Raw genomic sequence first — 15811 nt, 5'->3', positions numbered from 1 at the left:
GAAAGTCCGCACTATAATGACAGGCGTAGTAACACCTTCTGCGCGCTTCGGCAGTGCATTGATACGGAGCTCAGATATCAATGCGCTGCCGAAGCGCGCAGAAGGTGTTAGTACGCCTGTCATTATAGTGCGGACTTTCCATAGCATAGAAAATCGCTACGTTTCAATTTGTGTAACTGAACTTGTTTCATATCACTGGTCATATAAACCTATGTAAACAGGAAAAACGCGGAAGAGTTTGGTCGCATCTAACTACAGCCTCAAAAAATACCATTGGCCATACTGAGCCTAGCTACATTGCTAACAGGAGTGACAGCGCGTCTGACTGCGTCTGACTGACTGGGAGGTCGCGCAAAGCTCGGACAGGTACGGAGCAGCTCGTCTCAATTCAGATAAGAGCATATTTCATTATGGAAGTACGGTGGACTGTTCCTTTAAAAGGCTCTCCTGGACAAACTTGTTGATTCTGAGACTTGTAGTTTAATGACGGATGGAGGATCAGTCTACGCGAAAGTCGAGCGGGTTTTGACATCGTGCCTCGGTAGCATCCAAAAAGGAGTCCGGATCAGCCTGTTTTAGCCGGCACGCGCCGCTGAGCCGACTCTAATCCAGCTGCGTGGGATTTCACATGGTCTTGCTCACACGTCTCCATTTCATGCAAAGTGATAATGTGCTAATGGAACATTCATATAAAAAAATACGCCACATTTCCTAGTATAGTGCTGTGTAGTTAACTGTAGAATCAGTTTCACCAAGTGCATTTAGCTGCTTTATAAAGCCTGCTTGCATTTCCTTACAGTCTGCCTAATGTATTAGTGCAAGTCCTACAGGGAACAGAAGCTGAGCTTCAGTGGAGAAAGTTACACGAAGAATCACAAACTGATTTCCAATACAAAGCCTGGCTTTGACTAACACCACATGAAATTAAATATTATACTTTACAGCCGTTAGCCCATTTTATGGTGGTGTTACTCTGATCGATACACATTACTGTCAAGCTCAGTGCCACAGAGTCCCGTACACACACACCTAGTGCCTTATTACAACCCGCACATAATTACGACCCAGCTGTTTCACACACACACACAACCTTTCTCTGGAACATGCACACCACACCCCCACAACCTTTCATCCTTTTTAGGGCGGCATGGTGGTGTAAGTGATTAGCACTGTCGCCTCACAGCAAGAAGGTCCGGGTTCGAGCCCCGTGGCTGGCGAGGGCCTTTCTGTTACCCCTTTTCCACCAAATCAGTTCCAGGGCTGGTTCGGAGCCAGTGCTGGTGCTGGTTCACAACTCGTTCAACTTGCGAGCCAGCTGAGAACCAGTTTGCTTTTCCATCGCTCGCGGTGCTAAGCAGAGCCACGTCATTACGTCGCTGTATACGTCAGTTACGTCGCTGTATACGTCATTACGTCGCTGTATACGGAAGTTATGGCGCTACGTTTGCATAAACCTTGGCGCGAATATCAAAGCAAAAACAACACGGAAGAAGCAGCAGCGGCAACAATAATAATAATAATAATAATAATAATAATGGATGACTTCGTGTTTGTACAGCTGCTGCTTCTTGTCGCTTAAAAATGGCGATCTTTCGCGGTCTTGTTATTGTTGTTGGTTTTAACAACTCCGCCCCCCCCGCTGACGTAAGCGGTTCTTTCCTCTGGCCCAGCAGAGAGTTGGTGCTAGCCTGGAACCGTTTTTTCTGGCCCCAGAGCCAGTTCTTTGTCAGTGGAAACAGAAAACCCGGTTCCAAACTAAGCACTGGCCCCGAACCAGCCCTGGAACTGCTTTGGTGGAAAAGGGGCTTGTGTGGAGTTTGCATGTTCTCCCCGTGTCTGCGTGGGTTTCCTCCGGGTGCTCCGGTTTCCCCCACAGTTCAAAAACATGCAGGTTAGGTTAATATGGGACGGCCTTGGGCTGAGGTGCCCTTGAGCAAGGCACCTAACTCCCAACTGCTCCCCGGGCGCTGTTAGCATGGCTGCCCACTGCTCTGGGTACGTGTGTGCACTCATTGCTCACGTGTGTGCACGTGTGTGTGTGTGTTCACTGCTTCAGATGGGTTAAATGCAGAGAGGAATTTCACAAGTGCGTGATGAATAAAGTTGTGCTTTCTTTCTTTCACACAGGAGTATTACACATTTGATAAAGAGCTACGGTACAGAACCTGTTGAAAATGAGAAAAGCCTCATTTTCTGGCATGATACTGATCAAGCACGTTCATCATCATCGTCGTTCCCCTGTGGCATCGGGAACAGCCTTGGGGTGCTTCTGCTGGAATCGTGCATCCAGTAGTCGCAGGAAGTCAGTTTTGACCATTTTCCTTGCCTGCTGTACGTCGACAGCAAGCAGCTTCTCCACTCTATTCCACACGTTCCTTGGAGCCAGAACATCAAATAGCACCTGTTTCTGGAGGTTGTTATTATCCAGTCTACACACATGTGCAAGATATTTCATATGCTGCACCACACAAAAATCACGGATGGGTGGAGTGTCTGAGGGCATGTAATCTCTCATTTGATATTCTGAAACTCCAATCAACTCCCGTTCCTTCACGTTCTGCCTGAGCCGGTGCATTTTTTCGTTCGTATCCTCGCCGAACCATTTTTCTCAAGAAGCTATGCCAGATGGCTTCAACCTTGTTCAGCTCATTCTCTCTTAGTTCCCATGCTTGTACGCTGTACAAAAGCCTTGATCGTATACAGGTGGTTAGGAATTTCATTCTAGTTGCTAGCTGTATCCGTTCAGTTCAGACATTCCTCAACTGTCTTCCCTGTTAATCCCTTTTACTCTAAGACCTTTGAGGAAGAAGAAATGCTGTGGCTCTTTCAGTGTTTCATACGGTCTATTTCAAAATTTCTTGCTTGAGAAATGTTCAAGAACCTGCATGTCTTTGGACTGTGGGGGAAACCAGAGCACCCAGAAGAAACCCACGCAGAACACGGGCAGAACATACAAACTCCACACAGAAAGGCCTCTATCAGCCGTTGGGCTCGAACCCAGGACCTTCTCGCTGTGAGGTGACCGTGCTAACCACTACACCACTGTGCCGCCCTATTATTATGTCACACAGTACATAATTTTTTGGATTAGTCAGTTTGTACTGGTATTTTCTGCCATCTGTCAAGTCGCAACAAGGACCTCAGATAGACAGACCACCTTCCGCAATACGTGTGCTGTTCCAACCAGTGCTGACTTTTGCAAGGTTTTAATAATCATATTTAACATCAAGCATGTCAAGATAGGTCTTCAATTTCTTTGGGACTGATCCCAAAGTCTCAGTGATCACAGGGAGGACCTTAACCTTCGACTCTGGTAATCCCCAAAGCCGTGAGATCTCCACCTTAAGTTCTGCGTACTCCGTTATTTTCTCAATCTCCTGGGCTGTGATATCATGATCACTCGGGATAGCTACATCTATAATCAGACATTCTTGCTGCTTATTCTTATAAAGCACCAAGTCAGGCCTACGGTGTTCAAGTACTCGGTCTGTCTGAAAATTAAAATCCCATATGATCTTCGCTTCACCCTAATCATCCATCACTTTCTGTGGTGTGCGTTCATACCACTTCTCACCTACCTCATACCCATATCGTCTACATCAGTGGTTCTCAACCGGGGGGGGCGCGCCCCCCTGGTGGGGCGCGGAGGTACTCCAGGGGGGTCGCGAGTAGGCTTCATGTATGGAGGAAAAAAAAATCTGGGGCTAACAGGCTATAGTAGCTAAGCAGATGCAACACATTTACCCATGTCAAAATGCAGGACATTGGACTATTACATACAAATCAATACTATTATAAAATCTATCATCAATCTATCAAAATCTTGTGTGTAGGTTATTTTAAGCCCGTGACGCGAACATGACGCAACGTCACATGAGTGAGTCTGCATACCGTGGCCACCGTGTGAGTGCTTGCCACACACACACTAGTCTGGTTTCTTGCCGAGTTAACTCGTGCCGACTCTCGCTAGTCTACTATCATCAATCCATCGATACAGCGCAAAACCCAAACAGTCTTTTTAAAGACTACTACCCCACACTGTATTTTTGCTTTCCCCATTTCAGCTCTACCCAAATAATTATTTGTTTTTGTTGTTTTCTTACTGCTAGTCTACTATGGATAATGCTACTACTGCTGCTACTGCTACTACTACTACTACTAATAATAATAATAATAATAATAATGATAATAATAATAATAATAATCTAGCCCAGGGCTATCTATCTATCTATCTATCTATCTATCTATCTATCTATCTATCTATCTATCTATCTATCGGTCGATATAAGGTGCTGTAGGTCGGGTGGCGTCACTGCGGGTGAGTGTGTTTGGGGGGGGGATGGGGGCAGGGTGAGAAGAGGGGCCCCCAACTGCAATGAACCAGCTTTGGTGGGGCCCAGGTTGCAAAAGGTTGAGAACCCCTGGTCTACATAAAGGCCAGTGGAGATTAAGGCGTACTTTATCATGCCGTCGTTTGTACTCTTTCTGTACCAGGCACTTGCATGCACTCGCAATGTGGGTGACAAAATGTCCACTCTTTCTCCACATAAACGACATGATGATTATTAAGCATTTTTACACTATCCAATTTCCCTTAAATTCTTTTAATCCTGATCTATAAGCATATTTCTCACAATATTTTATTAGGTTTCTCACCTGTTTAGTGCAAAACTTCACACACATTATTCAGACGTTTTAACCCTCTGGGGTCTGAGGGTATTTTCTGGCATCCTAATGATTTTGGCATGCTTTAATTTTGTAGTCAATTTAAAAAAATCTAAGCAGCATTTTCAAAGTCATATGACTTTTTTGTATTCAGCACAAGTTCAGCTACAATATCATCTATGTAGTATGTCATGATTGCACTTAAAAAATAAAAAATAATTTAAAAAACAGTTAAAGGAAGGCGATGTAAAAGGCAGTTTGAGAACTGTGCTGGGGGGGGGGGGGGGATGACCTTACCCATTCTGTCGAACCGTTTTGGTCACTTGGTGATTCTGTTCAGTCTTAGGAATGCATCAAGCACAAGAACTTAAATCTGCTCCATTGATTTGGACAATTAACTGGCCATCAAAAAATCGATGTCCTATTGTTTTGGCATAAAGGGTTGGCAGTGGGAGGGGTATTCAATGAGAAGAGCAAAAAAAAAATCCATTCCATTCAATGAGAAGAGTGAAAATTCCTCCCACTGCCATCTCTTAATCCCATCAGGTCAAGTCCCAATGGGTAAGGTCATGTTTTTTCACACATTCCAACACAGTTCTAAAACTGCTTTTTACAACAGCTTCATTTATCTGGTATTTGACTTTATTTTGGTATATGACTAATTCAGTGCGTCTTGAAATTAACTCTTGTACTATTTTACTCAGTTCAGAGCCACAACCAACTCTGTTCCTCTGTTACACAAGTACTCTAATTTTGCTCCCACTCCAAACTTCACTCTCTAAACTCAAAGTAGACCAAAATTAACTATTTTTGAGGAAAATACTTTTAACTCTGGAAAAATGGCTCAGTCATTTTTCCTGTGTATGCACTACAGCGCACACACATCAACCGATCTGCTCATTAGAAACAGAAGAAATATTTACACTTACTCGAGTTGATCTACGGCTGGATCGAGTCGAAGTTCGGGGGGGGGGGGGGGGGGGGTTTAATTAAAATAAATAAATAAATAAATAAATGTTAAAAAGGCGCCGCTCATCATCAGTGTCGCAGTTCTCAAGATTGAATTGCATCGCTGTCCTGAATCATGAAATGAATCATGAACTGATTCGCTGTCCTGAAGCGCATAAAATCCGTGTGTCATCTTGCAACAAGTTTTACCTCCAAATAGCCTGAACTGTGTCTGACAGATTTTATCCTGTTTACGGTGGGCGTTCCCACCACGAAAAATAGAAACCAGTCGAAACCGAACGTGATCATCATGCCGTTACCATGTGAACGGTCTTTGATGAATGCATAAGTAGGCGCTCAGTGCTCCAACTCTGGTGTGACTGAGTAAGGTGACAAATTTTAGGTTTCATCTAATTTAGGTAAGCAATGGGCAAAGAGGAAAGTGTAAAGTATAAAGTTTGTCAATGTGTTTATCATGCATGTATGATTAAAAAAAAAAACCTCAAAGATATATCTCTAAATACATGACCTACTCATTCTGAACCTGCCAAGCTTCGCCGGCGAAGCTCTCGACCCCAGAGGGTTAATTAAATAAAAAAAGAAATTCCACAAAATGAAATTTTGCTTCAGTAAAATTATGCTATTCCTGTACGCTGAACTTTTGATTCTGGTGAAAGAAACGATCCCTCTGCTCAGTAACTTTGTTGCACATCCAGAAAATATAGCGGGTTGAACGAATGTCTCTTATCCAAACCCTGCGTGGTACGAATGCAGTCTGGGACGTGGATCGAGTAGCGACGTGAAATATTAGCATGAAAGTTAAATCCTTGGAAGCTGATCTGTTTGAGCAGAGCGTACAGATGAGCAGGAGAGATGACTGGACAGATTCAACAGCATTGTGGGTGATGTAGGAAATGGTTAACCAAATGTGAAAACAGACCAACATGTCGTTCGTGGGTAGGTAGGTAGGTGGGTGGGTAGGTAGGTGGGTGGGTAGGTAGGTAGGTGGGTGGGTAGGTAGGTAGGTGGGTAGGTAGGTAGGTAGATTCCACTTTAGAAATTACTATATTAATCTTGAATGCGCTGATGACTCCATGTTAATTATAAAAGATAACGGTGAAGTGGTTCAGGGTGGATCTGAAACCTTGAAGCACAAGGTCTCGTGTTCTTGCATGGAAATTGATTTTCTGATCACAAGGTGTGCCAACACATTCTTACCTGCTGGACTGGAATCAGTGTGGGTGAAGAACAAGTTCGTGTGTTTTGGAGCTTGTGATCCCTCCTGCGTAGCTGCTAATCACACATACCTCCTGTTAAAACACACACACAAATACGAAGCTTCATCAGATTACCATTCCTCAACACAAACCAATACAAATACTCATCGTTCCGTGTGTCTTTGCACTTTGGTCATCGAGTACTTTTCTTTCTGACAAGGAACTGGTCGTTTGTGTCTTTGTCTACATTTATTCCACTCTGGTCTCTCTCTATATAATAATTGTGTGTGTAAGAGATGAAGAGAAACTGGTGAGGTCGGAATCATTCATTCATTCGGCGCGCTCATTTGCACGGCGCTCTGGCCTGCAGCTTTCTCAGACGACATGAATAAAATATCAGCATGCAGTGCAACATCTCTATCAAAGACAGAGGATCAGGAGATCAACCTTCCACACACGTCTCCCCCCCCCCACAGCGCTCTCATGCCAGAAGTGTGGAACGTGGGGAGGTGTTTAGTGTCTGATCGCGCTTCAACAAAAAAAAAAAAAAAAAAAAAACTCATTCTGAATCCCTCCGGCTGCATGTGCATGCAAGTGAGAGTCTGCTTAATCGAACTTCACGTAAACCCCATTATATCCCAGGTGTGCGTGTGCGCGCGCACGCGTGAGAGAGACACACACAGCGCTACTCGGAGAGCCTCAAAGGTGCCATGGCAACAGCTGCTACACGAACAAAGAAGCAATTAAAGGCCCTTGGCTGTGTTGAGCACATCACACACCCTTTCTGTTTCAGATTCAGTTTCAGTCAACTCATAGTGCATCACTAATATTCCACATTTCACTCCAATTACATATTTATTTACTGCTTGTTAAGCAAATCATACTAAAATCAGGTGGGAGATTTGGACTTGAGTGCTAATGCCTTCAAAAAAAAAAAGCCTAAAAAGTTACTAGCTAGCATTAAAGTGCTGAAATACAAACGCTTTTTTTTCAACGCTTTGTGAAACGTCTTGTACGCTCCAAGCTCTTTCTGAGACCCAAGACTCCTGGGCAACTTTATGAGTTCTTAAAATATCATTTCTCATATATAAATTTAAAAAAAAATGCACTATCCACACACCAGATACTAAAAGCAAAAATTCACATACTTTTGCCATCACTGATGCATAATATTGGATCATTTTCCTCAACAAATAAATGACCAGGTTTCATATTTTTGTCTCATGTTTCAACAGGTTTTCTTTAATACAGAAAATTCCAAAGGGCTCACAAAATTTCAAGCACCACTATACATCCATCAGAAATGACACGATAGTCAAGAGTCCATTCTATCATGCGCAAAAATGCCGCTTTTCCACTACCAACGTGGCTGAGTTGGGCTGAGCCGTGCCGTGCTGAGTCGAGCTGAGTGGGGCTGTTGGAGTTGCATTTCGACTACAACCGTGCTGAACCGTGCTGGCTGGAAATGGGTGGACACATTGGGTGGAGTTAGCGAAAGTGGGTGGACGTCATGTGATGTCGTTAGGCGGCGCAAACAGTGACATCAGTGACCTTTTAAGCGGTAGTCTCACGACCCGGATAGTAAACAATAAACATGGAGGACATGGAGTCGTTAGTGTTGCTGGTCTTGGTGCTGTGGCTTGTTGTCACCGACAACGCCAACAGATACTGGCAAGAGCGTATAGATGAGGCGAGGCGCATAAGGCTTCAGAAATTCTCGTAATTCGTAATTCTTCCGGGTTTACGGTGTTTGCAGATCCCAGCGTGCTCGCGGGGCTTGTGTGGGCGTGTGAGGACACTCCTCCTCACCAATCAGTGCACAGGGGAGTGTCTGCTCACGCCGCTAGCCCCACTCGGCTCGGTTTGGCTCGCTTCAGCCCCACTCCAAAACCGTGCGAGTTTTGGAGGCTGAGCAGGGCTGAAGCGAGCTGAGTCGTGCTGCTCTGAGGTAGTCGAAACACGAGCCGTGTCGGGCTGAAGCGAGCTGAAAAAGGGTAGTGGAAAAGGGCCAAAAGTGTTATTTTAGAGGTTTTTTTTTTTTTGCTTTTTCTTCAGTAGAAAGACACTTGAGGAAATGCTCGTATTGGCATTACACACAGAACAATAAAATATAAAGGTTAAAAATGTCTCGTCAGAGTGACATTGTGGGGTCGTATCTTTAGACAAACGATTGAGTTTCTAGTACAGGTAAAGCCGATATACATGTTATGATCATGTGACAAGCGCTTATAAAAGGTCAAAACAATCAGTTTGTGTTAAAATGAGGCACATATGATAATTAGTATCGGACCTCTTGAAAATTAATGCATTTTTAACCTTTTGATGCACAACCTGGGTCAAAAGTGACCCCGCTGAGTTTCTTTTTAAGCTGGGTTTGCTTAGCTTGTGCATCAAAGGGCCAATTTTCCTTGCTTGTGTGTGCCTTCTTTTTCACATGGCATGGAAATTATGTTGTCATCAACACTGACATGTTCTACACCAACTGGTTGACAAGCGTGTTCTGAGAGCACAATACCCCTGCTGGCAACTACGCCATAACTCTGGTAAAATGGATGGACAGACAAACATCGCCACGACATAATCCCCCTTCGGGCCTTTCGGCCAGCGGGGGATAATAAAAACTGTGAGGGAAGCTGATTTCAGAAAGCAAGCACACCTTGATGAAATTGCCAAAGGGCATAACTCTGGTAAAATTTGCCCAAATTAAACAAAATTCCAATATGCGTATAACTGTCATATAACAAAGCCTTTTGCCAAGTTTGGTGAAATTCCTCCACAAATTGTGAGAGGAGTTGATTTCAGAAGAACGTACACCCTCATGAAATTGTCAAAGTACAAGTTATTTAATCAAGGGTCAAAACTCTGGGGAAATTTTCACAAACAAACAAAATTAAATCGCATTATGCGTATTACCGTCATATAACAAGGCCTTTTGCAAAGTTCTGAGAAATTCGTCCACGTGTTGTATGAGGAGTTGATGTCAGAAGGTGAGCACACCTTCATGAAATTGTGAAAGTACAAGGTTGTTAAATCAAGGGCCACAACTCTGGTAAAATACAACCGAACTGAACAAAATAATATGCGTACTACCGACATATAACAAAGAATCCTGCCAAGTTTCGTGAAAGTCCTCCAAAAATTGTGAGAGGAGTTGATTTCAGAAGGAAAACACTCTCTCATGAAATTGTCAAAGTATAATTTTGTTAATCAAGGGCTGTAACTCTGGTAAAATGTGACCCAATTGAATGAAATTACAATATGCGTATTAGTGACATAAAGAATCCTGCCAAGTTTCGTGAAATTCCTCTAAAAATTGAGAGGGGGGTTGATTTCAGAATGTGAACACCCTTCCTGGGACGGACGGAAATCGCCATGACATAATCCCCCTTCAAAACAGGTTGATGGTTCCTCCACTTCCACTACATAACCAAGATGGCCACCACTGAGGGTGAGAAGAAGTGTCCAGCGTTGCACACTCAATATTCTGACCGTTTTGAGCACACCACCCAGTGCATTGCATGGTTCCGTACTCATCAGTGTGAACTCACTTAGGCACTCAAAATAGGAAGTGTAAGTAGGGAAGTATGAACTGAAACACTGACTTATGACAGCCTCAATATCCAGAATAGAAAACAAAATCACACAGAGAACACAAGGCATAGTATTGTTTTCTCAATACTATATTTAGTGGCTTAGCCCCGCCCATCAGCGGCAGAGATATCGAGGATATGGTGCATGCATTTTGCAGTGAGATTACAGCACACAATCGTTTCCCTCCCGTCAAACTGAGCTTATTAGGGAGGATGTGCATCTCCATCACCGAGGCTGATACGATACACATCTCGAAGCACTGCCAACAACCCCATACAGTAAAGATACACATGAAGCAGCTACTAATGCAATAAGATATAATTCACCCTGATTCTATGATGCTGTGCAATTCAGTATGGTACCGACGGCTTGATTTTATTTCTTTTGGCTACTTGCCAATGCAAAGATGTTAGAAACGATGCATCCCAAGTTGCATCCAGTGTACACTTTTTTGATCCAGGCGATTGTATCATGAACCTTTTAAATCAGTGTATTTTATCACTAGAGCTTATATTTAAGACCGCTAACTAACACTAGGTGATTAGTTCGGTCTGTGGGATTAGAGAACAATATATAGATAGAGATGAAAGTGGAGCAAAGAAAAAAAATCCTGAACTTTTGAAAGTCAAACTAAGATTGGGGGGATGGGGGGGGGCAAAGTCCCCCCAAAAAAATGTTAACACGCAAAACCCTGCATTCTAGTGCATTTTAGTACTTTTCACTAAAACAAGTTATAAATTTTAAGCCTTTTTCTTTCATGTGCATTAATGATTAACATGTCAAAAATATCAAGTTTAATTCCCCTAGTTAATGAGTAATTTTCAGGAGTGCATTGTTCTAAATTCAGAATTTTCACTATTGGATGTCAAAACTTATATAAAGTGATGCTGTCACATCTTATGTGCAATACTGCATACATGTTTAGAAAATAATAATTCAACTGATATTAAATAGTTCACACTTTCATGAAATTGAATTGATTCAATATCAAAACAGTCTTATTAATCAGATATATATTTATTGTAACAGGAAACTCATTCAGAACAGAAAAGATAAATCAGCCACATTATCTTGTAAAAGTGAGCTTATTCAACACAAACTATTATCAAAAAGAATATTTTCTTATTATCATGCCACTTTAAAGATTTCAAACTATTAATAATGCGCTAAAACTTAACTGGTTTGAACTGTGTATATATATATATATATATATATATATATATATATATATATATATATATATATATATATATATATGTGTGTGTGTGTGTGTGAGTGAGAGAGAGAGAGAGAGAGGGGGGAGAGGGAGAGAGAGAGACATGGAATGCACTGCAAAGTTCATAGTTTTGTAAAAACCAAAGACGACAGTCTGCTAGGGTAAGTGAAAACCAGCTGTGAAACGGACACCACTAAGTCTAGAGCAGAGGTGGGCAAACTACGGCCCGCGGGCCACATCCAGCCCGTTGGCGTTTTTAATCCGGCCCGCAGAAGACAATCATATAAACACGATTGAGCAGATCTATAAACTATAAGCATCAGTGTTATCACGTAGACAGATGTTCTAGAGATCCGTCTTTCCAGTCAGTCGTATTCACGCGAGATTACATTTGCAGAGTGGTGCAGCGCGTGCCATGGAAATCATTCTGGCGCCCGTGCCACTGATGATCTCGAGAACACAGGATAAAACTTTACAATGAGTGGTCCTAAAAAAAGAAACGTGGACAGTGAGTGCAGGGTGTTCAATAAAGAATGGACAACTAAATATTTTTTGCTGAAGTCCGATCAAAGGCTGTATGCCTTATTTGCAAAGAAACCGTTGCAGGTTTAAAGGAATATAACATCAAACGGCACTTTTCCTCCAAGCATGCTAATTATGCTAACAACCAGTCAGCGCAAGCATGGACGAATACAGCTCAGCGGTTGCTGAGTGAATGTGAGTATTAACACTTTCTCTTTTTAAAACTATGTTGGAGCTGTAATAAGATGGTAGTCACATGTTTACAGACATAATAATATAAAAAGTATAACTCTTAGTAATTTTGGTTGTCGTGGGTGGCTGCTGTAGTGCTGGTATTTGTTTTTATGTGTATGTATTTTTTTTTATGTGCCAATCTATTGAACTGCAAGCATTTTTCTGCTCTGCCTTTGTTGACTGAGAACTAAAATAAATGTCAATCTGATCTGCATTTGGGTCTCTGTCAGTGAAGGCCTTACAATAACACTAAAGCTTTTCCGGTTTACGTTCGATATGTATGAATTTGATGTTGGCCCGGCCCGCCTGGCAAATTTCAAAAGTCAATGTGGCCCCTGAGCCAAAAAGTTTGCCCACCCCTGGTCTAGACCCTCTTCTTCGGTTGTTCCACAGCCTTACAGCTGTTTTGTTTTCTCTTGCGCTTTCCCCAAATGGCTTTTTTTTTAATGTTTTTTGCTATGCTATGAACGGACTGTCTTGTCTTGGGTTGAGAGGCTGGATTTGGCAGTGCCTTTTCCTCTTTCCTCTCCCTGAGTTTTTTAGCATATCTGCCATATGCGGTCTGCATGTGGTAGCAAACACTTTTTTACTAACATTAACGCTTCAATACGCCGATACGGTTTACAATATCACGCACGCTCACTGATAACTACTTTTATTTGCGGTCATTATCAGTCACCGCAAGTCAATAAGAATTCATTGACAATTTTCTAAATCTCAACATGGATCTCAAGTACAACAAATTAAGAATAAAAAAAAAAAATTACTTACCACGTGCATAATGCATATCCTGGCCTGTCCACTTTCCTCACATAGTCCGATAAAAAAAAGTCACCGTTTGCCTTTTTCTCCGCCAGCCACGACCATTTGAACTTGTTCTTTACCTTTCCTTCTATGCTATGGATATCCGCCGACCTGTCAACTTGTTTGTACATTATTATCGCTTTGGTGAACACATTTCAATAGATAAGGCTCTTCAACTGTCTCGCTCAATAGGAAGGTACACAAAAGAAAGACAGCGTTTTCTAAAGCACGATATCGCGATAAAATCTCGTTCACATGACATGAGGTAAACATAAGGTCTCGTACACACCAGCAAGCATTGTGAGACTACAAAAATGGCAGCGCCCTGTTGCCGAACGTAAACAAGCCGCACGATCGCGGGAAAAATCAGAAAAATTAATTTCTCCATTCGGAAAACCGGAGATTTTCAAGAGTTTTGTCAAATATCTGGAATTCCAAGTAAATCCGGAAGACTTTCATCTACATATAGAGAATATTACATGGTGGCACGAAGATACGAAGTTTATCTTCGAGTGGTGAATACATTCACGAGTGAGCGAAGTGAACTTCATATATCTTTACGCCACCGTGTAATGTTCTTTATATTATATAGACACACCCAGAAAAAACACACAAGTCAATCAAAAAAATTTTTTTTATTGTGAACTGGTTCGCCATTTTGACAACGTGTGTCTAGTCAGCGGGAAAACACTTGGAGTGACGTCATCAGAGTGAAATATCAGGAATTATTCTATCCACGTTCACTGGATATGAGCAATCGCACATCCTAATTGGCTGCTCTACTACTAGGATATCAGCTCATATACCGTGAGAAGAGAAAAACAAAATGGTGCAGCACATCAAATCAGATAAATATCACTTTATCAAGTATTTAAAAGAAACAGAGATGGCTAAATAAAAGGATATACATCCATGCATTATCTGTAGTCGCTTTATCCTTCTACAGGGTCGCAGGCAAGCTGGAGCCTATCCCAGCTGACTACGGGTGAAAGGCGGGGTACACCCTGGACAAGTCGCCAGGTCATCACAGGGCTGACACATAGACACAGACAACCATTCACACTCACATTCACACCTACGGTCAATTTAGAGTCACCAGTTAACCTAACCTGCATGTCTTTGGACTGTGGGGGAAACCGGAGCACCCGGAGGAAACCCACGCAGAACACGCAAACTCCACACAAAAGGGCCCTCGCCGGCCGCAAACCCAGGACCTTCTTGCTGTGAGGCGACAGTGCTAACCACTACACTACCGTGCCGCCCAAAAGGATATACATCCCCCTCCCCGAATATCTCCTGTTCCACACTCCAGCCCAGTCAGTGGCAGTAATGCACCTTTAAGTTGGTTTGCCAACCGTCAAAAAAAAGAAAATGACAGACCATGTTGCTGAACCAACCAAGGATGAAATAAAAACTACTCGAAAACAAAGCCCCAAAAAATACGGTATTTGATAAGAACGTCTCATCTCATCTCATTATCTGTAGCCACTTTATCCTGTTCTACAGGGTCGCAGGCAAGCTGGAGCCTATCCCAGCTGACTACGGGCGAAAGGCGGGGTACACCCTGGACAAGTCGCCAGGTCATCACAGGGCTGACACAGACACAGACAACCATTCACACTCACAGCCAATTTAGAGTCACCAGTTAACCTAACCTGCATGTCTTTGGACTGTGGGGGAAACCGGAGCACCCGGAGGAAACCCACGCAGACACGGGGAGAACATGCAAACTCCACACAGAAAGGCCCTCGCCGGTCCCGGGGCTCGAACCCGGACCTTCTTGCTGTGAGGCGACAGTGCTAACCACTACACCACCGTACCGCCCCTGATAAGAACGTGTCTTTTTTTATTTTTCAAGAATTATTATTATCATTATATATTTTTCATAAATTGCTACTGTCATTTTCGCCCGTTTGTTTACATTCTAAATGGAAATGATTTTGTTGGACGGTTTGTATAAAGTTTTTATTTCTCAAATTTGCAACAAATAAAAAAAAGCTCTGTTTCTCAAAATCCAGTGAACGTGGCTAGAATAAAACAGTTATTCCACTCAATCTCGTCGTACATGGCTCCTAGCCAACTCATTATTTCGTGGAATAACTTAAACATGTCTCTCAGATGCGCGATGCATTTCGTATGAAAAACGTGAGTTTTTCAACATGAGAAGATAAACTTCATATCTTCAAGCCAATGTGTGATTTTCTTTTTATTATATAGACACACAGCCCTGTGATGACCTGGCGACTTGTCCAGGGTGTACCCCGCCTTTCGCCCGTAGTCAGCTGGGATAGGCTCCAGCTTGCCTGCGACCCTGTAGAACAGGATAAAGCGGCTACAGATAACGAGATGAGATATAGACACAAACAATAAGTCCCCAAATTTATTCAAGCAATTCATCGATTTCCTCATGAGTGACCTATAAATTTATATAGGTCACCGTTTTGGTTCTCCATGGCCCGGATGTAGCTCGTATTAAAAATACAACTGGCGTATTTCCCAATCGCATACGCCACTATAGCACTGGTGTTACTACTTAGTGCCTGCTATGCAATTTGGGTAAGACTTTATGTCTATGTGAATGTGTAGTACTTCCCACTCACAGATTTTGTGGCTT

At 42.7% G+C, this 15811-nt stretch overlaps 1 protein-coding gene across 1 annotated transcript in view; it reads right to left on the bottom strand.

Moving 5' to 3' along the window:
* Nucleotides 1–15811, bottom strand: part of galnt1 (UDP-N-acetyl-alpha-D-galactosamine:polypeptide N-acetylgalactosaminyltransferase 1) — a 296582-nt gene that overhangs the window by 173136 nt on the left and 107635 nt on the right. Inside the window, exon 3 of the mRNA XM_060900168.1 lies at nt 6832–6923. The gene's annotated coding sequence lies outside the window, so the exon portion shown is untranslated. The remainder of the gene's footprint in view (nt 1–6831; nt 6924–15811) is intronic.

Source organism: Neoarius graeffei, chromosome 19 (assembly GCF_027579695.1).
Source record: "Neoarius graeffei isolate fNeoGra1 chromosome 19, fNeoGra1.pri, whole genome shotgun sequence".
Lineage (NCBI taxonomy): Eukaryota > Metazoa > Chordata > Actinopteri > Siluriformes > Ariidae > Neoarius > Neoarius graeffei.
Note: the sequence above shows the minus strand (reverse complement) of the source record. Positions and strands in the feature narration are given on the sequence as shown.